The sequence below is a fragment of the Ostrinia nubilalis genome, chromosome 9 (assembly GCF_963855985.1).
Source record: "Ostrinia nubilalis chromosome 9, ilOstNubi1.1, whole genome shotgun sequence".
Taxonomy (NCBI): domain Eukaryota; kingdom Metazoa; phylum Arthropoda; class Insecta; order Lepidoptera; family Crambidae; genus Ostrinia; species Ostrinia nubilalis.
In genome coordinates, this window is record NC_087096.1 from 4,796,554 (window position 1) to 4,822,892 (window position 26,339).

General features: G+C 40.1%; 3 long non-coding RNA genes across 3 annotated transcripts; 2 read left to right on the top strand and 1 right to left on the bottom strand.

The window, feature by feature from the left end:
* Window positions 1–5,248: 5,248 nt before the first annotated feature.
* Window positions 5,249–6,528, top strand: LOC135074934 (uncharacterized). Its single transcript, XR_010257921.1, has 4 exons — window positions 5,249–5,469; window positions 5,557–5,851; window positions 5,953–6,015; window positions 6,224–6,528. It is a non-coding gene; the product is annotated as an uncharacterized LOC135074934 (long non-coding RNA).
* Window positions 6,529–6,735: 207 nt separating this feature from the next.
* Window positions 6,736–7,524, top strand: LOC135074933 (uncharacterized). The gene is made up of 2 exons (XR_010257920.1): window positions 6,736–6,893; window positions 7,324–7,524. It is a non-coding gene; the product is annotated as an uncharacterized LOC135074933 (long non-coding RNA).
* Window positions 7,525–23,333: 15,809 nt separating this feature from the next.
* LOC135074459 (uncharacterized) lies at window positions 23,334–26,106 on the bottom strand. The gene is made up of 4 exons (XR_010257849.1): window positions 25,875–26,106; window positions 25,113–25,327; window positions 24,708–24,935; window positions 23,334–23,829 (listed from the first exon to the last, which is right to left on the bottom strand). It is a non-coding gene; the product is annotated as an uncharacterized LOC135074459 (long non-coding RNA).
* Between the last annotated feature and the right edge of the window lie 233 nt (window positions 26,107–26,339).

Consider the following 26,339-nt stretch of genomic DNA (forward strand, 5'->3'; position numbering starts at 1 on the left):
TACTCATTAAATAAAACAATTTCTTATAAACAAAACATTGATAAAATAATACTCTTATAATAGTAATAATATCTGTACAAATTGATTACAACGTTTATCGATATTTCCGATTGCGGTTATCGACTGTACCGCATCTCTATTTCGTTTCCTTCAGCGATCAAGCGCACGAGGTTCACGTCGCGGCAGCCCGCGTCGGCCATTTCATTCACGGGGTGGAAACGCCATAGAGTTTGACAGCTCCATAGAGAGTGAATTTTTTTGACAGTTCCGAGAGGAAGTGACTTTTTTTATAGTTGTCCTTTATGCGACAATGGCAATGGTCTTTTGCGTGTCTGGAATCAAGTTAGTAAACATTTTCGAATTACAACTTCAACTTTTATTTATAAATTATTTTATTGAATCTATTTGCATTCTATAAATGAAATGTTTATTTAAAAGTATATTAATTCAAAGTCGTAATTTTCACTTTAATCAATTTAGTTCCGTCTCAAGTCTACAACTGTGACATTATTAAAAAAAAAAACGTCAAAAATTTTCATCGAAAAAACGTGTTTTTCTTTAAACAAATTTTATCTAAAATCAATAATTTCTCAATCAATATTAATAAGAACTACATGTGCATGGATTGCCAGTTGGATTTGATAAATAAAAGACCCGTCGTGCGTTCTATACTGCGTTTATTATTCGACTGGCGAGAGCACTGGACAAACAGAAATGTGGATACCCACTTTAAACAATATATTGTGTCACATTACTTTTATGTGAATACCTTACAAAACTTAATATTCATAACATCTCCACCCTTATTTAAAGATACATACACAAAAATATTATCTAAGTATATCATATTATACTAGCTAGGTAGGTAGGACGTATTTTCGATACATTATAAACAAAATGTATTTATTCACTTATATCTAAGTTACTTACTACAAATAACAAATCAATTTTACACAAATTAGACAAATACTAAATTATTATTTTTTTACTGATCGTGTGGTTAACCTACACCGCAAAGATAAGAATGATACTAACTAATCAATTTCAAAACCATATCGAACTGGTGGTCTACGTATCCTACATTCCCGGTGTGGCGGTCCCGGGCTCGCCGGCGCCGCCTCCCGTGGGCCCGCGCGCGCCCCCGCGCCCCCCGCGTCCGCGGCGGCACCGCCATCGCCGGCGGGGGCAGCCGCGGCGGGCACGGCGACGCACACTGAGCTCGCGAGAGGCCGCGGTTCTTCCGCGCCGAAACCATCGAGCCCCGAACCCTCCGATCTAGCCCCAGCCACTGTTTTCCCTGATAATCGCTCGCCCATTCGCTCTTGAGTTGAATCTATCTTTAGCTCACGCCTTTTTAATTGGTCAACATGACGATGTACGATTTGCCCATCTAACGAACGTATGTGGTAATCGGTGTCACCTAACTTTTTTTACAACTGTACCCTTTTCCCACCTAGTTCCTGTTCCAAAATTTCTATACCACACGTCTTTCCCTTCCTCAAACGAACGTAACCTACCACCAGCCATACTTCCTTGCTTTCGCTGTAAATTATCAATTTTCTTTTCCCGATCTGGTTTTATACAATCAAGTCTAGTTCGCAAAGAACGTCCGAAAAGAAGTTGAGCGGGACTTTCTCCCGTGGTACTGTGACTGGTATTTCTATAGATCAATAAGAACCTATTCAAAGCTATATCTACATCTACTTGTTGGACCAAAGCTTTCTTAATAACCCTTTTACAAATCTTTACTGCATTTTCTGCAGCACCATTTGAAGCAGGATGATATGGGGCTGTAAATATTGATTCTATACCGTTACATTTATAAAAATCATTCATTTCATCACTCGAGAAAGGTGGACCGTTATCGCTGATTATTTGTTTAGGCAGGCCAAAACGTGCAAATACTTCTCTAAATTTATTTATAACCATTTTTGCGGTAGTGGTTGTCATTTTAAAAATCTCTATCCACTTGGTGGTCGAATCTATTATGACTAAGTACTTAACGCCATGAATAGGTCCCAGAAAATCAACGTGGATTCGTGACCAAGGCCGCGGCGGCCACGGCCACGCGCGCGGCTCGTGCGCCGGCGGGGCGCTCGCCAGCGCCGCGCACACCTCGCACGCGCGGCACCGCGCCTCCACTGCCTCGTCCACTCCCGGCCACCACACATAACTCCTAGCCAAGCTCTTAGTTTTTACCACCCCCATGTGAGAATCGTGAAGTTCGCGCAATACTTTATTTTGACAACTTTCCGGTATGACCACCCGGTGACCCCACATAATGCAGTCTAATTCGCAATATAATTCCGACCTACGATTGTAATACGGTTTTAATTCCTTTATATCGACTTCATGTGGCCAACCATCACGAATATAGCTTAACACCCTACTTAGAATATGGTCTTTTTGTGTTTCCTTACGAATAATATTATAATCAAGTAAAAGGGCTTCAGATGCAAAATGAAGGTAAGTTTGCTCTGGATACTCTTCGTTTTTACCTGAGTTATCCTTATATGTAGATATCAATCGAGATAATGCATCAGCCGTGTTGTCGTCCGACTTTATGTATTCTATCGTAAAATTGTAGGCTGATAATATTAGTGCCCAGCGTTGTAAACGACTGGCTGTCATATTTGGTATTCCTGCCCCCGGTCCGAATATACTTACTAATGGTTTATGGTCAGTTTTTAATGTAAAATGGCGACCATATAAATACTGGTGAAATTTTTTTACCGAAAAGATTATGGCTAAAGCTTCTTTATGTATCTGGCTATAATTGATTTCTGGCGGCGTGAGCGCGCGCGAAGCGTAGGCTATGACGCGCTCGGCGCCGGCCGCGTCCCGCTGCGCCAGCACCGCGCCCAGCCCGTGCGGGCTCGCGTCGCACGTCAGCACCAGCGGCCTGTTTATGTCATAATATGCAAGCACTTGCGCCCCTTTTAGCAATTCTTTAACCTTATTGAATGCCCTTTGCTGACTTGGACCCCAAGTCCATCTAGAGTGTTTTTTTAATAAACTATACAAAGGGGCTAGCTGTTCACTCAAGTTTTTAATAAATTTCCCATAAAAATTGATCATTCCTATAAATGATCTTAACTCACTGACATTATTTGGGGGTGTCATTGATGTTATTGGTTTTATTTTCTCTGGATCTACCCTTATTCCCACTTTATCTATCACAAACCCTAAATATTTCACCTCATTTGAAAAAAAAGAACATTTTTGCTTTTTAATTTTTAAACCATATTTTTGCAAAATTTCTAAAACAATATTTACCGTTTTTATATTTTGCTCAAGGGTAGGTGTACTGATTAAAATATCGTCTAAAAAATAGCTAACATTAGGCACGTTTTTTAACAATTCATTCATCAATCTTTGAAAAATTCCCGGACTGGAAGCTAGACCATAGACTAATCTGTTATATTTAAAAAGTCCTCGATGTGTATTTATCACAGTTAACTGAGTTGACTCATCATCTAAAAGCACCTGGTTGTAAGCTTGCGATAAATCTAATTTCGAAAAATATTGACTACCGCTAATTTTAGAAAATACATCCTCTATCTTTGGAACAGGAAATTTGTCAACGAGCAGGGCTTGATTCAATGTGACCTTATAATCGGCGCATATGCGAAGCGATCCATCAGGCTTATGCACAATCACCAGTGGCGTGGCCCAGTCGGAGTGGTCGACGGGCTCGATGATGCCGGCGCGCAGCATGGCGTCCAGCTCGGCGTCCACGCGCTCGCGCAGCGCGTACGGCAGCGGGCGCGCGCGGCAGAACACGGGCCGCGCGCCCGCGCCTACGCGGAGCCGGGCCCGCCCACCGGAGAACTTCCCTAGCTCTTCATTAAATAGCTCCTTGTACCTACAAAACATATCCTTTATTATTTTATCACTATCTACATTTTCAATGTTATTAAAAGTTGTTTCGGTGGAAATTGATATTTTTGGTATAGGTATGTTTAACTCTGCTAACCACTGGCGACCTAATAAATTTGTTGCGCCGTTCTGAATTACATAAAGATCTAATAATTTTGTTACTTTGCCGTAGGTAACATTTACTTCAAAAACCCCTAGGGGTTTCGCTTTTAAACCATTGTAAAATTTTAAAGTTAAATTACATTCTTTTAACGTGAAATTAGTGAAATTTTGTCTATATTCTTTATCGCTAATACATGATAATGCCGAACCTGTGTCTACTTCCATATTAATTAATTTATTTTGTACACAAATTTTAATGTTTACCGGCTTGTAGTTCCCAAGTGACATTAAGTACATGGGCTCCTCCTCCTCCTGTTGCTCGCCGTGCTGGCCCTCCCGGCCCTCGTCGTCCTCCTGCACGTAGTGCGCGCGCGCACCGCCACCGCCGCCCGGCGCCGCCCGCCACCCGGCGCCGCGCCGCCCGCGCCCGCTGGCGCTCGCCGCTCCGCCACCGCGCATGCCACCACGCACCGGCCCCCCTCGAACCTTGTTTCCGTCCTGAGGTTTTTTTCCAAGTGGACATACCCTTCTCAGATTCCGCTGTTGTAGGTAGTTACCTCCGCCGTATCCACTACCGATGCATCCCGGGCCGCTGACTCGATAATATTGGCTAATTTATTTGCATTTGCCCAATCCAAATTTTCTTCTGCGAAAAGTCTCTGTCGTATAGTATCATTACGTAGCCCACACACGAACTGGTCCCTTAGGTTTTCGTCTAGTCTGTCCTTGAAGTCGCACGACCGTGACAATCGTTTCAACTCAGCCACGTATTGAGTGATTGTCTCACCGTTATGTTGAAATCGCTGCCTAAACACATATCTCGCAGCCAGTATAGATGTCTTTGGCTGCAAATGTTCCGACATAAGCTTCACTACGTCATCATATTTCATTTCGAACGGTTTTCTCGGACTACACAAATTCACCATCAATTCGTATGCCGATTCACCAATAATAGATATTAATGTCGGCAATCTATTTCCCGCCGCGATGCCATTCGCCACAAAATGCATTTCTAATCGTTCACAATATGAAGTCCAGTTTCCTGTGTCCATGTTAAATTCACCGAACTTAACCGCCATATTTTTTTTACCGTCCTCGTTCGCCACTGATAAATAAAAGACCCGTCGTGCGTTCTATACTGCGTTTATTATTCGACTGGCGAGAGCACTGGACAAACAGAAATGTGGATACCCACTTTAAACAATATATTGTGTCACATTACTTTTATGTGAATACCTTACAAAACTTAATATTCATAACAGGATTGATGTTTGTTAAGAAGAAATTTCTCTCAAGTAAGATATCCACTCGAGAAAGGTTATTGCAGCTTGCAGCAACATCATGTTTTATCAAGTATTGAACCACACAAAGGATTAAATCTTCATTACAATATCATTCATAACTCCATTTAAATCAATGGAAACTAAATATGGATCGTTTCATGGAGTAACAACATACTTTGGAGTTTGGACCCAAAATACAATACACGTAGGTACATTGCAGGCATAGATTGCAGGACACAGTGAATGATGATACGTGTTTTATACAGTGAATCTAAGTACCTATTTGTTTCAGGTTAATATCGAACTTATAAGGTGTTAAGTTGCAATTACAATAAAAGTGCTTGCTATGGAATCACCGGTGCTGATCATTATTGTCAACTGTTACTTAAAATCCAGATGAACCAACCTTTACTTCCTATTCAAATAAGTTTAGAAGAAACCTATATAAGCAATAAAACCAGACCAAGAATGCTTGATTACAAACGATGAACTCATTTCATTTGCAAGTTATGCCATGACATAAATGCATTAAATTAGGAAGATTTGTATTAGATGAATATTAACTTCTGTTGATAAGAACATTTTTGGTAAGTATCTTTAAAATTTAAAACACCCTCAAAATGATTCTAACACTATCCTCTGACGCTTTTCGACTAGGATCAAATAAAAGTTAATTATTTAATTACAGATTGGTGGAATCCAGATTCTGTGAATGTACATGTAATTGATTGACAAGTACACATTTGACAAGGTAAATTAATTTTATTTAACAAAGTAGTGCAAATCTAGAAACAAAACAGACAGTAAGATAGGTATGGTAGATAAGACAGATCACTTGTTCATCTGCTGTACTCTTTATAATATTAGTGTAGAATGTAGATGATGTAGGAGATTACAGTCTTACGGTGACATGCGCATCTTTTTGCTCTTAATTTACAAATATTTCATATATTTTACAGGTGGTGAGAAACGTGTAGATCTGGCCTGCTTACAGTGGCTATAACCAAAGTGAGAGTGAACGTGTGAATTTATGGAGAACATTAAAAACTATTTTACTATAAGTCATAACGCAACTTGTTTTGTATGAGTTACATACAAATGTCAAGCCGTGAGTACATTATGTAAAAACTAAAACAATGTACCTACTGTAATCACAACAGTAACTGTAATCTTTTAAAATCCAATAGTTTTAATGCTTATTGATTTTCGTAAACAAAATATTTCATGTTATATTTCATCAATAAAGTTTCATTTGATACTTCAATAGTTTTATTTTTAACCGCAATACATGAAAAGGAACGGATCATAAAAAAGTATGACAGGTATATTTAATCTGTGGGCGGCAGACGCCATATTGTATTCAGCGCCACCTACTGGACAATCTAGCTCGGTACCAGTTTGTTTATCGTTTAACCAATACTAGGGCCGTTTCCTATCTGTCTTTAGACATACTCTCTAATCTGTGATTTCATTCGCTCGGGACGTCGGAGTTGAGTAGACGCAGCGTTATTGTCGTCCGTGCTGTCAAACTTTCGTCGTAACGTCCCTAATTTTTACTTTAAATTTATTTGCCGTATCCAAAGAAAGATTAATAATAAACTCTGTGCGTGTGTATCCCCCACTTATTGGGTAAGTGTGAACAATATTATATTTAGTTTGTATAGTGGTTTAGAAAGGATGATTTTGCTTGTTTAAATTATTGCATCAGCCGAGGACGCACATAGCTAGTCAAGATGGCGTACTTACTAGATCATTGGATTGAAATCATGGTTACAACGCTTCCTCATTGATTTATTTGATTTAGCCACAACATAAACAATAATTATAATGTTTCACGATTTAAAGAAAGTATCATCCACCACCTCATTAATTGATTTTGCTAATGCTACCTACTAGTTTATTAATATTCAAAACCTTATTAATCTCCGTTCCGATCTATGTATGCCGCCACAGACAAACAACAATAAGTAGGTTGAATCATTGTGACCGCAGGTCGGCTATAAAGTTGGCATACATGGACCATAATTTTATGTGTCCTAACCGAGTCTGGTTGTTATAGGGTTCACTGTACGAGCTTCGATCTGGCGAGCATACCCTACGTCGTTGTCCTGCCAAGGATTCATCATCACCAGGGCAGTACCGCTCTGCACAGCAAGCCAAACCACCTTATCTCGGCCAACTTACCCACAATATCCCACAATATAGTATTAACTAACTATGCAATGTTACAATGAATAAACAAAATTAATTTTCTTTGTAAGTGTTGTGAATTATTTTAAAATTCCCACATTACAGGATGATCAAATATTTGTAAAAACATCTTGATCCATAGAAACATTTTATGAGTGTAGATTAACAAGAGCTTCCTCGTAGTGGAGAAATACGAACGTTTGCGATGACTCTACCCGAATACCTAATACTTACTCCTTATTTTTGTTAGATTTGACCTATTTCTATTCAGACCAAAGAATAATATTTTCAGTGTAGAATTTGTCTTTACGTTTCCGTATTTGCGTTTTGAGCGCGACCATTTATTATGTCGGAGGAGGATATTCATCTTCCCTTTATGAATGTTCACTCATCGTTCCATAGTTTCCATATTATCCTGGTTAATAATCTGGCTGTATATTTACCCGACTGCAGAGAAGGAGGGTTATTTGAAAAGCATGGTATTTAAAAATATCATTGAATTTTTACGGTGAATTAATATGACTTAGATAGGTAATGAATGACTTTTTTAACATTTTCTGCCTAGCCCAAGTAGTTTATTTCTGTGCATTCATAATGAAATGAAGAAGGATAAAATACGTATTTATTAACCGACTCCAAAAAAGGAGGAGGTTCTCAATTCGGTTGGTAAGTTTTTTATTTTTTGATCTTGTTGATTTCACTTGAAACAAACAACGATCACGAGCATTCAAAACTTTCTTCTGTTATTTGCTATCATCGTCGATATCTCCTAGGAAAATTCTTTCCGTGCCGGACACTGAAAATTTCACATCCCCAATGTTATCTTAATAAAATCCTAAAAGAGATTTTACGCAAGTGCTCGCCCATCTACTTTTACAAGTGGTGGAAACTGGAAACGCATAATGGCGTCTCGTTACACATGTCATCTCTAGGTTGAGCGAGCCGTTATAATAGAGTCTACACACCAAACTTGCCGACCCGCCGATTCGCTAGGTCAGCGGTTAGTCGGCGACTTCATTTTAAATTCTAATAATTTATTTGCAATTATTTTTGCAGCTCATATATGTAAGTATCTCGTTGAAATTGGAAAATTTTGGCAGCGCGATATTAGCAACTTTTTTGGCAGATGCTATCGGCTATGGCCTCAGCCTCGAGTTTAGCGGGCAGCGGGGCGGGAGCGGCGGCGGCGCGGGAGCGGGGCGGGCAACGCAGGCCCGCAACGCAACCGGTCTATTTGATTTTACGCATAAGATCCTGCCGCTCCCGCGCCGCCGCCGCTCCCGCCCCGCTGCCCGCTAAACTCGAGGCTGAGGCCTATCAGTCACTAGACAATACACAGCCGCGTGTTGTATTTCTGGAGTGTCGGCGGGCAAATAAGCACTTACTTACGCAAGTCGCAGACATGTTATCTAAAGTCGACAACACAACCTTATTCCAATTATTGTAACAAATACGTATTGCGAACTTTTTGGTCGCTAGTTCCCAACGAGTCACACCCTCACTCGTTAACCTATAATTTCTTACTGTTCAGTTCAAGTCGTCGCGTCGACACGATTCTATTGAAATAAAGCCAGCTACTTCAAGCCGCCGGAAAGTCAGCGGGTATGGTGTGTAGATTCCTTTAGTTGAGCGAGCCGTTCGAAATTGATGCTGCATTAGAAACGATTTCGTATTCGAATAGCTTTAATGCAAAAATAGCTTTCAATGCTCACCCTGTATGAAGGGGAATTGAATACTTGCTTTGAAATATTTTTATATTAGGTACAGTGAAAGGTTTGAATGTTACAAACGCAAATGCTGACTTTAGTATTAGATAGCTATTGGTTAGCGTTTAAGTAGTTTTTGATTTCACCTTTATTTACTTTTACTAGAGTATTTGTACACTTACATTTAATGCTTCATCATGATCATCATCACCATTATCATCATTTCAGCTATAGGACGTCTGCTGCTGAACATACGCCTCCCCAATGATTTCCACAATGGCCAGTTGGTGGCGGCCTGCATCCAGCACCTTCCTGCTACCTTTACGAGGTCGTCGGTCCACCTTGTGGGTGGACGTCCTAATGCTTACTCAAAGGGTAAATATTGCAATAAATCGACACAAAGTTTCTAATGCCACGTGTTAGACTAAAACTTCACGCGAACTGAAAAAACTAGCTAAAGCGTACAAATTTTTGTAGGTGCGAAGATTGAATTCTAGACTTCTGTCACCGTCTTTGTCACTTCTTTCTCAACCACTGCTCCAAACTTCTCGTCATATAATAAGCAAAATCTCCTGGGATAATTCAAAATGTTCCAAAACTCTGAATTTTGTAGCCATATTAGTTAGCACGTGTTCGACAAATGTATAGAACACAACTCTGCACTCCGTATGCGTTGTCACGCTCGAAGAACGAACGTAAAATATGAGAGCGAATTATTTTGAGTCTACGCTTGTACGAACGACGGCACATAAAGCTTCACATTGGCATCTTATTCAGAGGTAATACGGGCGATTTTGCAACAAAAATGTCTGATTTGATGTGTCGTCTGTACAATTCAGTATTTTTCTATAGTTTCGGCTTTTAAAAATCACATTTTGTGTAACAAACCCTGTTTGAATCGAATGGGATCAATTTAAAAATTCTGGTGCTTTATTGCTTAAATACAATAAAGTTTTTGTATGGGAATTGAAATTGTAAGTGTGGTTAGATTGGCTAAAGTACCAAAACAAATACAAAATTGCGTCAGCGTTTTTATTTACATTTTCTACGTTGCCAGAATTTTTTGGCTAAGTATTGTATCTTTTTAGCTGTTCACAATAGTAATCCCTCTTATCATGAAGTATTAATGACGATATATTATATGGAATCTAGCATTGAATTTTACTGGCCTAGGAGTAATTCACGCATAAGGTAACAGTCGGATTCGAAAAAAAACCTTGAATTAAGTCTTTTTTAAGTAAATCTCTTGCTCCAAACCATATAATTAGCTGATGTGCCCCACATATTAACTAACCACGTGTGTATTGCCGAATATTCGCCAAGGGTAGGCATTTTCCTACCACCGGGGCAGTGATCGCAGTCCCTAACGATATTAAGAAAAAGGAAAAGCTTACGTTGCGTAATTCCGCCACGAGGGGGCGCCACTCGCTGCTGAGGTATTTATAATTAAGGCAATAAGTCAGGAAGGCGGGCAGGAAACGCACGTGTACTCACAAACACGTATAGATGCGTGGTTCCGTATTTCATAGGTATAACAGATTCTAAGAATCCTCGAACTTGGCTATAATTATTATAATGAAGTTTTGTAACTACATATCATACTATGACACAATATGCCATACATAATCGGTTAGGTTTCCCGAGGAACAGTCTGGCATACTATGAACCACTGGGTTAGGACCAGAAGTACTCATATTTTAATAATCTGTAAAGTATTTCATCAGGTAATTTACGAAATTACGCCCGTATTCACAAACATTACTATGAGATCTCACAGTGCGCGTGGACGCACAGGGTGACACACGAACCAATCACAGAGCTGTGCGTTCGATTTGCTGCTTCACTTAAGCATGTATCGTTTGTGAATACGGGCTTTAGTCTCCACTGCAGAAGCATGACCCTCTAATGTACCAGAGGTAAATGGAGTATTTGGCATATACTGCCCACGCTGCGCGCTGGCCAGACGGGTTGGGGATTTCGTCATCATCAAGTCATTCAGTCTCCACTGCAGGTGCACTACCCTCTCTAATACCCGAGGCAAATGGAGCATTTGGCCTACTTCCCCACGCTAGCCAAAGAGGTTGTGGAGGCCAATATTTTTTCTTTTATTTTTATAAAGATATTGCACAAATTACTAATAGTCCCGTTAGCCCCTCGTCCTAAGCTAAATATGCTTGTGTCACGAGTGGCCACAATAGTCGTGCGGCGGCGGGATTCGAACCCGCGTTCTCCAGATCACGAGTCGGCCAGTCCGAAAGATTAGGAAAGTATTTCAAAGATTGAGGATAAAAGCGGGACTGTAGATGGATGTTATTCATTTATGATATCCAATATTGTTTGTTGATTACCGTTATTTCTATGACACTAGACAGATTTCAGCTGAATTTCAGTCGCGTTCATTCACATCTGAAACTAGTGTATAAATAAACGTATAGGTTTTACAGTAGGTTCACTACAATCTTGTTTAAAAAATGTACATACCTACTATCTTTCCTGTTCCACTTTTTTCTTACCAACACAATTAACTGAATTAATGAGAAACCGCTACCGAGTCTTCTAATTTATCTACCCTTATTATTAGGTTAGCTCTGACACCAAACAAAAACATAATATCACATTAAATCCGTGGCAGCGTGGAACGTCCACCTACAAGGTGGACCGACGACATCGTAAAGGTAGCAGGGAAGCGCTGGATGCAAGCCGCTACCAATCGATCAACGTGGAAAGCATTGGGGGAGGCCTATGTTCAGCAGTGGACGTCCAATGGCTGAAATGATGATGATGATGATGACATTAAATCCCTTGCAAAGTTTCAAGTTGATATGTTATGAGTAATTATGAACCGTTTACACTACGCATGATTAAGTAGGTTGAACTGAATTATACTTGGAATTCGGAGCGATCATTTCTTCAAGAGTGTATCATCATCATCAGATCATATAGTCTTCACTGCAGGAGTTGCTCTCTTCCTAACTTACCAGAAGCACTGGAGGATTTGGCCTCCACTCCTGAAGCTTGCCCGACTCGCTAGGAAGGCCTGATGTTCGCATTTTTGTGCTTTAGTTGACCTCGGTCTTACAAGTTAAAATTATGACATCATCATCATTTTAGCCACATGACGTCCGCTGCTGAGTATAGGCCTCACCTAATGATTTCCACATCGTTCGTTCGGTAGCGACTCCAGCGCAAAGACAGTTTACCTTGTGGGTGGAAGACCCACGCTGCGTTTTCCGTATTTTATATATTATTTAGCTTTTTCGTGACAAGAAAGAGAGCCCACTGCACGAACTTCCAATGTGATAGTACAGAACATTTGGGTGAATAGGCGATCCCAATGAAATACAGCACAATACACGTTTTCCCCATTTTGTTGTTACGCTTCGCGATGGTTTCGTATCATTTTTTCAAGTGACAGCTTCGCCAAATACCCGATGTGTTGCTAGGGGTAATCAATTGGAGTGCTCCTTTGATGTTTTAAAAGAATAATTTTATGTTTTGTCGTATGTAGGATATAAACTTGATATTAGTATTATGGCGCCATTTTTGGAGTTTAATACGTACTTACCTAAGTACTTTTAACTATGAATGTGCGTATTAAGTTAATGATTACTGAGACAGGTACTAATTTGGGAAACTCAAGAACAAAAACATGTTAAGGTGCGCTTCTTTGCGCATCCTTAACATTACTTAATAGGTTCGTTTCAGCCAAATGACGTCCACTGCTGGACAAAGGCCTCCCCCAAGGTTTTCCACAATGAACGGTCCTGCGCTGCCCGCATCCAGGCTCTTCCCGCGACCCTTACCAGATCGTCGGTCCACCTAGTAGGAGGCCTGCCCACGCTACGTTTTCCAGCCCGTGGTCGCCACTCGAGAACTTTCCTGCCCCAACGGCCATCGTCTCTACGAGCTATGTGCCCCGCCCACTGCCACTTGATTTTAGCAATTCTGCGAGCTATGTCGGTTACTTTGGTTCTCCTACGGATCTCCTCATTTCTGATTCGATCACGCAGGGAAACTCCGAGCATAGCCCGCTCCATCGCCCTTTGGGTGACCTTGAGCCTTCTTATGAGGCCCATAGTAAGCGACCACGTTTCGGATCCATATGTCAACACTGGCAACACACACTGTTCGAAGACTTTCGTCTTGAGACACTGCGGTATTTCGGACATGAGTATATGGCGAAGCTTCCCGAACGCTGCCCATCCGAGTTGGATTCGACGATTGACCTCTTTCTCGAAGTTGGACCTACCTAACTGGACTGTTTGTCCCAGGTATACATAATTGTCGACAACTTCGAGTGTAGAGTCTCCAACCTTCAGAGGAGTGGGTGCAACACGGACATTAGACATGATTTTTGTCTTGTCCATGTTCATTCTGAGGCCCACTTGTTGAGAGGCTCTACTGAGGCCATCGAGCATTGTGCCTAGATCCTCCAAGGTCTCAGCCATGACTACGATATCGTCCGCGAATCGAAGGTGGGTGATGTACTCGCCGTTGATATTTATGCCAAATCCGTTCCAGTCCAGAAGCTTGAAGACATCTTCCAGGGCGGTGGTAAACAGTTTTGGAGATATGACGTCTCCCTGTCTTACCCCTCGCTGCAACTGGATAGGTTTCGAATCCCGATCCTGAAGGCGGACCGACATTGTGGCGTTTTTGTACAAACCCCTCAACACTTCGATATATCGATAGTCAATTTGGCACCTTTGGAGAGACTGTAGCACTGCCCAGGTCTCGACCGAATCGAAGGCTTTCTCATAATCCACAAACGCCAGGCAAAGTGGTTGATTATACTCCTCGGTCTTCTGTATAATCTGCCTTAGCGTATGTATGTGGTCTATGGTACTAAAGCCTTTTCGGAAACCGGCTTGTTCGGGAGGCTGGAAGTCGTCGAGCCTGCGAGCGAGACGATTCGTAATGACTCTTGAAAACAGCTTGTAGACATGGCTCAGAAGTGAGATGGGTCTATAATTCTTCAATAAGGTTTTGTCACCTTTTTTGAAGAAGAGTACCACCACACTTCTGTGCCATGTCGTAGGCGTTTTTCCTTCGAGGGTGACGGAATTGAACAGCTTCTGAAGAGCCCTCAGTACCGGCGTTCCGCCTGCCTTCAAAAGCTCAGCCGTGATTCCATCATCACCCGGTGCCTTGTTGTTCTTCAGCTGTTTGAGAGCCATTCTAATCTCGTACAGACTGACGTCCGGGATATCTTCGGTATAGTGTCGGGTCAGTCTAGCTCTTGGGTCTTCGGCTAGATTTGTGACAGGTGCACGTACACTCGTGTATAATTGTCCGTAGAACTTCTCGACCTCTTCCAATATCTCCGGCCCCGACGAAATGGCTCTGCCATCCTCTGTCTTCAGCTTGGTCAGTTGACTTTGGCCAACAGACAGATCTCTTGCGAACACTTTAGAGCCCTTGTTTCGCTCAATCGCCTCTTTAATACGGTCTGTATTAAATTGGCGTAGGTCGCGAGTCAAAGACTTGGAGATCTGTCTGTTAAGGCGCCGATACTGAGCAGCATCTTCAGAGGACTGCAGAACCAAGTTCCGTCTCTCTTCCATGAGTTGATTGGTGAGGTCAGAGATCTTTTTGGTTCCTTTTGAACGACGGGTTTTAAAGAACTTAGACCCAGTCGTTTGGACAATTTCCACGAACCTGTCATTGTATTTGTCCACATTTTCGCAGTCTCCTAGGCATTCGAAACGATTTTGCAACTCGAGCTGAAAGCTTTCGGGGTTTTGGAGTTGGATGGGCGCTGGGCGGAGCGTAGACTTCATCAGTCGACATCTCTCGAGCTTGGGTCTGATATTCAATGTGCCTCTTACCATTCGGTGATCGCTTCCTGTTTTGACCGAATTGATCACAGAGACATCATTGAATATATGCTTCTTCGTCGACAAGATGAAGTCTATCTCATTTTTTGTAGCGCCATTGGGATGCAGCCATGTCCACTTTCGCTGTTTTGGCTTTCTGAAGAAGGAGTTCATCATAAAGAGGCCCTCCTTCTCCATAAAGCCAGCCAGCAGTTGGCCACGTGCGTTCCTCTCTCCGTACCCAAATTGCCCCACTTTCGGCTCATTATCGCTTCGTTTACCTAGCTTCGCGTTGAAGTCCCCCATCACAACGGTAAAATGGGACCGGGAGCCATGTATGGCTCTGGAAATATCCTCATACATGGTCTCCACTTCGTCGTCGGGGTGTTCCGTGGTCGGTGCGTATACCTGTATGACCTTCAGCGAATACCGTTTGGTGATTCTGAGTATCAGGTACACTACCCTCGCCGAAACACTCTCGATCTGGACCACGTTGTTGACAAGGGACTTGTGGACGATAAACCCGACACCACCCTGGGACTGCTGGTCGCCCTCCCGGAAATAGAGCAGGTTTCCGGATTTAAGAATTATGGTGTCCTCCCCCTCTCTTCGGACTTCACATAATCCTACGATATCCCACCGTAACCTGCTCAACTCTTCCTCGAGTTCCATTAGCTTCACGTCTGTACGCAGTGTGCGAGCGTTATAGGTTGCCAGGGCCAGAGGTCGTCGGTGTTGGTAGCCTGGCATCCCCCGGGGATTCTTCGCACCCCTTGCCCCACCGTTACCGTGACCGCTACCGTGGTCCGGGATAGTGGGGCCGCCGGGGACTAGGGGCCGTTTTTTTGTTTTTACCACCATTTGGAGGGTTTTGCCCTAATCGCCACGCTTGGCAGGCGGGTTGGCGATCGCAGTTTTTTTGCTTGGTTTCGCACGCAGACGCTGCTGCCCGTCCGGTGCTACAGGAGTTTGTCGCCTCTTACGACACGCCTCCTGTTGGCGGTGGGGAAAAGTATTCTTTTACGGCCGTCCCCACACGGCACGGTACTTAATAGGTATTATTTTGTTAATATTTCAACCTGTTCCAAATGTTCATTAATATTTCATACGGATTATTAAAGGTACTCTTACTTTATTACTTTTAACGTTCTGTATTACCTTTTTTGAAGAAATTCAGCTACATACCTACTTAGTTCCAATGTATAAAAAGCTACTTTGATACATTTTTAAATAATTCCTTCCGAGTTTTTATCCCTATTACATTCAATAGATGGAATTCAAAAGATTACCTTCTTGAAAGGTGACAAATATTTCCCCCCATAATTAAAATTCTCTCAGTTATTCACCCCAATTAAAATAGCTCTTCATAAAGGCGGAGGTGATAATGAAAAGAATGCCTGGAAAATTATTTTGTGGAAAAATTAAGCAATTATGATTAGGTTGTTAAGATATTAAATTAAGATGTACGAGTATCTCCTTTAATTAGATACAACTCCTAATAAGACAGATAGCCCGTGGATTCTTTTGAAAGGTGTATAAGTTTGTGTGTAAAAGCAAGCCCACCAAGAACAAACGTAAGCAAAAACTATTTCTTAATTGGGATAACAGGTGGCGCTGTGCTCTTTTAGCACGCGCTAACATTTGTTTCTTTCAAATGAAAATGAATGAAATGCACGCCCATCAGGTACGAAATTGCTTGATCATCAATAAATGATGCCTCTAGCATAGTTTTCATTTTATCCTGGCGACCTCGTTATCGTTGAGGGTTGTACAAAAAGCTTTATACCTAGGTTTGCTTACGCCCTAATCACTTTGTGCGACTTTGTTTGGTCCTAGTTTGGTTTCAGTCCGATTGAATCACTTCAGATGTTTAGGTGGATCACAAAATATTACAACACTATAGAAGAAGATTAAAAGTTTACATAGTTTTGAGGCGTGCAAGGGATATGCGAGATTTTTAATTAAAGTGCTTACTTAGGCCTTACTGTGGCTAAATATCCTACTAATATTATAAATGCTAAAGTTTGTATGGATGTCTGGTTGTTAACATGTTTGTTACTCTTTCACGCAAAAACTACTGAACGGATTTTGGTGAAACTTTACAGTATTATTGTTTATAACCCAGAATAACATATAGGCTATAATTTATAACGATCTGTGACAAACCAAATTTCACGCGGGTGGAACCGCGGGCAAAAGCTAGTGTATAATATACTTTGACTGTGATTCTTAATTCCCAAAATCGGATCCCCGATATGACAATCATTTTCCAATCTCCAATTATGTTTTCAGTGTTATTTGTTCGTTCATAAATGATCGTAAATATATTCAGTATTTTGCCGAGTCTGTCTGACGTAGGACTCCGCGTAATTGAGACTGTGACTTTAGGGATTAAAAGTAAGAGGGGTCGCGATTGTTGTTTCATACTTTCATTATAAACAGGAGTCATCGCGGAGACTCCGCTATCCATATAGAGCAGCCGCAGCCGCGTGGGACAGGAAAAGCACCTTAATTATAGCATCGCTCGAGAACGTCGTACTTTATTAAAAACAATTTCAGCTGGCCGTTACAGCATTAGTAGGTTATTTAGGACAAACTTCTGCATATTTTAGTGTTGCCGACAGAAATACATTAAAATCGAGCAGTTGCAATGTTTCATGTTTTGATGTTTTTTTGTTAGAGGCTACTAAAACAGTTTACAATACTGATTTGGCCTCCACAAACTTGGAAACACCTCTTAACACAGTGCCCTAGATTTGCTTCAGCCCGATATAACCATGAAATGACATCCCGCTTGCTAAATATCAACCCATATAATCTACCAGACATAATTAGAAAAGAAGACACAGCAAAAAGCTTCAAAGCCTACATTGCCCATATAGTCGATCACCTAAAAGAATTTAACCAAACTTAAGGAACTAACAAATTACAATCATCATAATTCACAAACTAAATCACTGCACTGCAATTGGAGTACTCCACTAGCTACCATTGCATGTGTATCTCAATAACACTCACTAACAAAAAAAAAAAATACTGATTTGGCCCGATAATGTGATGTCTAATATTTTATCAATGGGAGTGTTACGAATGTTAAATGAATCTTCCCTCATAGACTAATATCCTGATTAGAATAATTTTGTTTTTTCAATTCAGAGCAACTGCCTTTAGTTAGTTTTTCAAAATAAACAAACTCTGCTGACTACAACCTATTCTCGCCTAAATTCAAGTGTGTCGTTAGAGCACATACATTCGAGTGGTTCCAACATAGCACCCTTGTAGGTACGCGATGGTATGACATCGCCGTCCAGCGAGACTGTCGCGCCCGATATTAAAAATGTACGCGGAAAAAAAAACACGCGGAATGCAGGCGCTCGCGTCGAAATGTGGACTCAAAGGCGTTACTAGTAGTATGAAAAATGAATAGGAATCGCATGCTCCTTTTTGGCATTCGGTCTGTGGTGACATTCATGGTATATGCCATGTATTGGTCTGGTTTTTAATAGACTGACTATTGAGTATTGGTTTTTTAGGGTTCGCCGTACCTTAAAAATACCGGGAAATGGATATTTAGGCTCGAATAACTTTGCTAGGTTCGCAATCATAGTTTTCATAATTTATATTTATTAAAGAAAACGGAAAGCGCAGCGTAGGACGTCCACGTCGTCCACACACATGGTGGATCGACGACCTCATAAAGGTAGCAGGAAGGCGCTGGATGCAGGCCGCTACCAACCGGTCTTCGTGGAAATCATTGAGGGAGGCTATGTTCAGCAGTGGACGTAATATGGCTGAAATATTTCAAGATCAATGCCTAGAGCTTAATTTTACCAGCCATGAAAAGTTCAAGTTTTAGCAATCCACTCAGCTGAAGAATGTTTTTTGGGTTGACTAAAGCTTTTGCGGACTCACTACATGACTACATAGTACCTACTTAAAGTTGTTGTAGGCCGTAGGTGGGTTTAGGCTTGATTTCCTCCTACGCTGACGTCTGTCGCGTACATCGGTCGAGCGTACTGTTACACCTTGAAAATGTTGGCTAAACTGCTGTATTGCCATCCTAACCTGCAGAGTCAGCATTTTCACGATGCAGCGAGCCTGAACCTCCAGTTCGGAGGCGCAGTTCAGACCGGGCATCCATCCAGTAAGGACCTCTAACTTTCGGGCATTCAAAATAGAGTCAGTTCGGATATTCTAAGTAAATTCTGTGTTTAAAGTAAACGTATTTCAGTTAATAAAAAATAATTGTTTTTTAAAAAGACATTTTAATATCCCGTCATAACATTGGTGTCAGCGAGAAGGGATGTAAAAGTACATCTCAAGGACGTCTCCAAGTGTGCAAAAATAATCAGCAGTGCCACGCATCCAACATCGTCATCACCCGAACTATCATAGCCCAGTGTCCGTCATCATCATCATCGTCGTCATCCCGGTTTGGACTCATCATCATCCAGAGGCCGGAAGTATCCCGGTTCATCCAAAGCCGAAATTATCCCGGCTCTCCAGTGGTCGCGCATCGCTCTTCTATATCCCGCTGTATCCTGCTCTGCAAGTCGTGTCTACGTGTCCAGTGTCAACGAGTTCAACTACAGTGTTCCAGTTCCAAGGTCAACACTTCGAATCCCGTTTAGTGCATCGTAAAATGAAGTGCATCATCCTGTGAGTTAAAACAACTTTTTATTTACTTCGGTTCAAGACCTAATTCAGTGATAAATTCAACAACATCCAGTGAATAATTTTTAGAAAAATAACTATATCATAGCATTAACATTATTCATTAGAGTAACAACATATTAAATTAAACTTTGTACTTAATTAATATCTGTTCCTGTAAGTAAGTGTTAGTCAAAACAAGCGTCGCCTCGTCCGGCGCCCACGCATTCACATACCTTCGTTATCGCTGTACTCGCCGCTCGCAGTGTCTTCAAACCAGGTGGCTAAATTAAACAATATTTTTATACAGGGTCTCTTCGTAAATTTATTTTGTTTGTGTGTCGGTTTTTATTACAGATTTTCCTCGTGAATTTTACGTAATCATTCAATTATTGTGCTCTTATATTATTTTTTGTCGTGTTCATTGTTTTCAGCAAGTTAAAATATTTCATAAATAATATTCATCAATTCAGTAATACATTAAATTAAAAATGCCGCCAAAACCAGAAACCGAAACGTCAGAGGAGAAATTAGACATATCAGTTTTGTTCAAATTTATTAAACCATTCGACGGAAAACGCGAAAATCTAAATTCATTTCTAAGTAACTGCAATAATGCCAACTCTCTCGCACATTCAACACAAAAGCCGATTTTATTTAAATATATATTGAGCCAGCTCGAAGGCAAGGCTGAGGTAGCTTGCTCTATAAAAGACTTCGACAGTTGGGACCAGCTCAGTGAATTCCTGAAAACCCAATTCGGAGAAAAGAAGCACTACACTCACCTCCTTGCTGAATTACAGGAATGTAGGCAGTCAAATTCTGAGCCCGTTAATCAATTCGGGTTACGGATTGAAACTTGCCTTTCAAAATTATTAACAGAAATCACACTATCCAATAAAAAATCAAAAGAATTAGTCGGAAAAATCGCTGCAATGGAAGATTTAGCTCTCCATACCTTCCTTCTGGGATTAACACCCAAAATCTCAAATATTATCAGAATGAAAGAACCCGCAACATTAAATGAAGCCGTAAACCTAGCCATTTCAGAAGAAAAGATCCAAAAATTGATGACCCGCCATAATCCTGCTCCTGTGGCCGGGCCATCACCGCGTCCCCGATTTAACAATACGGGAAATAATTTATTTAGACCCACAATAAATAATATTCAAAATCCCAATCAAAATCCTAACCAGCCCCAAGCAAGTGTCCAATCCTACAAAATCCAGGACCACACGGGTAACCAGCCCCAAGCAAGTGTCCAATCCTCCAAAATCCAGGACCACACGGGTAACCAGCCCCAAGCAAGTGTCCAATCCTACAAAATCCAGGACCACACGGGTAACCAGCCCCAAGCAAGTGTCCAATCCTCCAAAATCCAGGACCACACGGGTAACCAGCCCCAAGCAAGTGTCCAATTCTCCAAAATCCAGGACCACACGGGTAACCAGCCCCAAACAAGTGTCCATTCAAATATCAAAACAGAAAAATATATACCCACAATTCCTAAATCCTGTAAGGATACAAACAAAGAAGTCTACGAAATCCTAACTGATCCTACAAAAAAATCGTTACCACATGTGCTAATCCAAACATCAGTATCTGATATACCTCTATGTCTACTAGTTGACTCAGTGGGCTAATTCAAATGCATTTGTCGAGAGTAGAAATCGTCTGTCAAATAATTTTCTAGTAATCAATTTTGAACTGATTGTCAAGGTAATACAGTTGAAAATTGAATATCAAAGCCAGACTACGCCTAATGTCAGATCAGCCGATGGTAGATGCCAAATTTCCAATATCGCGTACGAAGACGGAGAACTTTGTCAATATAGTGGTACATAAGGGTCATAATTAGTGGATGCCGACGATTTTCGCGCTGTCATCTCAACGACTGCCCACCCTTGTCGTTAGAGCAGTCGACTGGATAGAAAGCATGGAATTAACATGGTGATTGATAAACTAGGTGCAAATAAGCATAGGTATTTTATAACCACATAATGCTTTTTGCTTAAATTTGAAAATAAAGGATATTGTTCTGCGTCCATACATCGTTCGCCCCAAGACCCCCAAGCAATGAAATAATGATTTTTATATGTGAAATTACTTAACGATTGTCACCTTATACTCCACTAGCTTTTCGCTCGCGGCTTCGCGCGCGTGGCCTACATTAGGTACCTACATATTTTACGGAACCCTATTATTTTCCAAAATAAAATTTAGCCTGTTACTCGTGGATAATGTAGCTTTCGAATGGTGAAAGAATTTAATAAAAACGGTCCAATAGTTTTTGAGTCTATTCATTACAACCAAACAAACAAAGTTTTCCTCTTTATAATATTAGTGTACCTAGATACTTAAAGCACGGATAAGCGGGAGATTCGTTACAATAGGAAAAATGCTTCAGATTTTGAGGTTATTAGCATAACAGAAGTACATTTCCATTTTCTATCTTCTATAGGTACTTATAATAAATCTGTAGAGAGGTCAACTCTGTACATGAAATATATTTTCAAAATAACTATCAGGGGGTGATACTGATGCCAAAAATGCAATCAGTAAAATTTTTGTCTGTCTGTCTGTCTGTATGTTCCTTATAGAAACAAAAACTACTCGACGGATTTTAACGAAACTTGGTACAATTATTCTTCATACTCCTGGGCAGGTTATAGTTAGTATACTTAGGAATTCCCACGGGAACAGGAATTAGCGGGAAAATCCTTTTGTATGAAAAATCTAAACCGCTTAAGTTAGACGCTTTAAATTTCGCACGTAGGTACTTTTGTAAACTAATTCCCACGGGAACTGGAATTCGTGGGAAAATCCCTTTGTATGAAAAATCTAAACCGCTTTAGTTAGACGCTTGAAATTTGACATGTAGGTATCTTAATAAACTTAAAGCTTAGTTACAACAGGATATTGCAAAATTCCCACGTGAACGGGAAAAAACATTTGAACGAAAAAATCTAAACCGCGTAAGATAGATGAAGGGGGTAAAACGGGATCCACGCGTACGAAGTCGCGGGCGGCCGCTAGTTGCTAATAAAACTATTTATTGTCAAGAATTATATGTATAATAATGCGAATTCCCGTTCCCGTGGGAATTAGTTTACTAAAGTACCTACGTGCGAAATTTAAAGCGTCTAACTTAAGCGGTTTAGATTTTTCATACAAAAGGATTTTCCCGCTAATTCCTGTTCCCGTGAGAATTCCTAAGTATACTATAACCTGCCCAGGAGTATGAAGAATAATTGTACCAAGTTTCGTTAAAATCCGTCGAGTAGTTTTTGTTTCTATAAGGAACATACAGACGGACAGACAGACAGACAAAAATTTTACTGATTGCATTTTTGGCATCAGTATCACCCCCTGATAGTTATTTTGAAAATTATATTTCATGTACAGAATTGACCTCTCTACAGATTTATTATAAGTAGGTATAGATATGTAGGAGAGACGTCTTAATTACACTTTAAATCGTAGATCGATAAAGAACCCCTTTGTCAAACCGTATGAATAGCAGCAAATAGAACTTTGCGTATTGGAAAAATAGGAATGCCTACGGAAAAGCCAAACATTTTTTAAAAAGAAGTTAATATATTTTACTTACATTTAAATCCAAAAATATCTTTATTCCGACCCAAGGGTAAGTAGGCAGTTATGTAGGTATAAATGAAAATACGTATGTAGGTACTTATTATTTATTAATGGTCATGTTCTACATTTTCTATTAAATATGGGCCCAATACATCAATGATGTCGCCATCACAACAAAGTACCATAAATGGTTTAACGAGATTCCGATATTTGTATACTTAGGGAATAAGTTTTTTTTTTGGTATGCATAATTGCTACTTTTTTGCACATAAATGTATGTATGTACCATCCATGATGACAATAGCCTTTCTTTGTGGTAAATCGTTTCCTGGCTTCCCGAAAAGAGACTGGAACATAAAGGTTTCTTTGGGCTACTTCCTCTCTACTAATATGTTGTAACCCTAAATGTGCTGGTACAAAATGTTCCTCCATCATACTGCGTGCTTTCATTACATATTTTGTAAGAGTACTCCTTGAAATGCCAAGTAATGTAGCTATTCTGTCATCTGAATCACCGGTCCTCAGCTTCATTAAATAAGCACCAACTGTAGTAATTCGTGCTCTCTGATAGTATCTATGGCAAAGAAGATCTGAAGGACGAATCTGAAAATAAAATAAAACATCAGATTCACAGTTCAACAATAAGAAGAGCAATATTTATATAGGATTAACGACTTTTGTGTGTAACGGAATAGTAAGATGAGTGATGAAAGATAATTTATGATTTGAACGCTGAATGATGAGGAATGATTGGTCTATGGAGGAAACGAAAGGGATGAATGAGGAACGAGGATTGAGAGTGAGAATAGTGGTAGTTTAAAAGAGTAGTCTGTTGTTAAGCAGGAAGTATAAATAAAACTTTACTGAGTTTATTTGGCTCAGGGAATTTTTAACTGGCTTTATAATAGTAAAAATTATGTTTAATATTATGTAAGTAATAATATTGCAATATTTTAATAATATAATGCCCGTTTTCACCATTAATCCCTAATTTTTAAGTGACCCCTATGGTAACACATAACAGGAATTTTGTGTTCATAGGGGTTACTTAAAAATTAGGGATTGATGGTGAAAACGTGCATAAGTCTATTTGTATTATACAGGGTGGAAACGATAAGTGATCTATAACACTTTTAATATTGTGTGGCTGGCATACATTTAGTATGGAGGCTGAAAACATTGAATTTTCGGATAGATCCAGTTAATTCTGTAACTATTTACTGATACCGTTAGAAAGAGCTCGTGAAGCACTTTCAGGATGAGTAACCAGTTTTTCGATATCTTGTGTAGTTTAGAAATAATCGAGTGAGATCACTTATCGTTTCCACCCTGTATAACCTGTATGGATGAGAGTAGTGGCAGATTGAAAGCAATGGAAGGAGTTGAAGGATGGGAAGGCTGATTCGGAAAAAACCTTTTTTATTATTATAATAAACCGGCATAATTATTTTTATGTATTATAAAACTGGCAGGGCTCTTACCTCTCTGGGTTGAATCCAATTTCGAACAATGTTTAATATATCTTGATTATTCTCTGTATCCAAACAATGACTTCAAGTTCGCAATAATGAACAACCACATCCAACACAAACTTGTTGGTGACCTACCGGGGCACCGGTTGGCATATCTGGAGAGTCTTGTGAAGTAGGTGTGGTATCTCTTTGCAATAATGAGTGACAAGCCCCACAGATGTAGTCATTTGCAGTAACCTGTTTAAAAATAATAATAATTAGAAATAAGTTTAAAAAAATTATCAGTTTTTTAATGTCCCGCACTTAAATTATTTTATTTTAGTATTAATTTACAGAAACCAATAACTTTACAAGAATTAGACTGATTGTATAGCCAATAACATTTTATTAAATAAGGACTTTAGCGTGCATTACCTCTAATGGAGTTAGTCGTTCCACAATTATGTTCCTGATGTTAATATGATGTTGAGTGTTAGTTCTCAGGGACATGAGCTGATGTGAACGTGTTCTAGGCTCTAGTGTTCTACTGCAAAGCACACATTTTCTGCTAAGATTTGAAGTAGATGCATTTGTGTTGTATCTTGGGCTTGGGTCCAACATGTTGTGCATATAAGATCATGAGCTGTAACCTGTAAAAATAAATAGATTCATTGCATGCCATGCCACACATACTCCTGTGCGTTGAATAAATTGAGCCGCAAACCATAAAAAAAATGATAATTCAATATTATGTGCTGTTAGTAGAATTTTGGGTCAGAGGGTAGGGTTAAACAGCTTTAGTAAATAAGCATTGTTGTTATAATAATTAATTATGACGTGTTACAAACTTAGTTACAAAAAATAATAATCTAGTAGTCTTAGTTCCAAAAAACAAAACAAAACAAGCTTTCATTGAGAGCAGGGAGATAGTGTCAAAGTAAATAATTCCTTAGATTTACACCAAAACCAGCTGGATTGTCAACATAATTGTTGTTTCGCTCATGCCTCCATTGCGCTGTACCATCGACTAGTTTCTTACAATCGAATCGGGCCTGGCTGTCCACACTGTCCAGGGTTGAACCACAGATAATAGCGGAACATTAATTTCAAGACAACCCGCCATGAGAATGGCAATTCAGAAGTTTGGCAAGGCTAGTACTTATTCATAAGATTGCAGAGCAAAATGTAGGTACTTACCGATCGAGGTGCTGCCCATTGTTGTGTATAATTAAGTTGCTCATTTTCTAACACCATAGAACCACCAGCCGAGCCTTGGCCGAGCCACACAAAAACAGTAAATCCCAGGCTGAGTATGTCGTTATTGCAATCAATCAGAGTCCGTTTGAATAGCCAAGTTTGTAGTTAATAAAGTTCCGAAAATAAAAGCTAAAACACAAACGAATCACAAAGAAGGATCAAGCAAGACAGCAACACAGCAAGAGTGAGTGAGAGAGAAAAGGTGATGCGAGTGAATGACAATTTGACTAACAAATAGGGATGTCCATTTAGAATAGACATAATCGATTAAATTGATCGTTTTTGAAAAATTTTATTTTTAAACATTGTGTTGCTATAAATATTTATTTTATTTATTTAATAGGACAACCAACAAGACATACACTGGAAGACAATCAATATTTACAACGTATTTAACTTAATCTA